This window comes from Daucus carota, chromosome 3 (assembly GCF_001625215.2).
Source record: "Daucus carota subsp. sativus chromosome 3, DH1 v3.0, whole genome shotgun sequence".
In the NCBI taxonomy this organism is placed as follows: domain Eukaryota; kingdom Viridiplantae; phylum Streptophyta; class Magnoliopsida; order Apiales; family Apiaceae; genus Daucus; species Daucus carota.
The window spans coordinates 26,536,659-26,537,273 of record NC_030383.2 but is presented as its reverse complement, the minus strand read 5'-3'; the positions used below and the strand labels follow the sequence as shown (position 1 = coordinate 26,537,273).

At 41.8% G+C, this 615-nt stretch overlaps 1 non-coding gene across 1 annotated transcript; it reads right to left on the bottom strand.

Annotated features, from left to right (window-relative positions):
• Positions 1-257: 257 nt before the first annotated feature.
• LOC135151805 (small nucleolar RNA R71) lies at positions 258-365 on the bottom strand. Its single transcript, XR_010290721.1, has one exon. It is a non-coding gene; the product is annotated as a small nucleolar RNA R71 (small nucleolar RNA).
• Between the last annotated feature and the right edge of the window lie 250 nt (positions 366-615).

Genomic DNA, 615 nt, shown 5'->3' with positions numbered 1-615 from the left:
TGGTCCAGAACTCGGTACAGTATGGGGATTCTCCTACTGAAGACCCTAATATGCATATACGTAATTTTATAGAGATCTGTGACACCTTCAAATTTAATGAAGTCTCTGATGATGCTGTGAAGCTAAGGCTTTTTCCATTTTCACTGAGAGATAAGGCTAAGGGATGGTTACATTCTGTACCATCTGGTTCTATTACTACATGGGAAGATCTAGCTCAGAAATTTCTCACTAAATTCTTCCCCATGGCAAAGACTGCTGCACTACGAAATGCTCTATCTCAATTCTCTCAACAATCAGGAGAAACATTCTGTGAAAGCCTGGGAGCGATATAAGGAGATGCTAAGGAAGTGTCCCCATCATGGCATGCCGGATTGGATGCAAATAAACAGTTTCTATAATGGTCTTGGACCTCAATCCAGACCTATGCTTGATGCTGCTTCTGGAGGTGCGCTATGGGCTAAAAGTTATGAAGAAGCTTATGATCTTATTGAAATGATGGCTGCTAATGAATATCAGAACCCTACTCAAAGACTTACTCAAGGGAAGGTAGCCGGAGTTCTTGATCTTGACACGTCTACAGCTATTGCTGCTCAACTTAAGGCTCTCACGATGAAA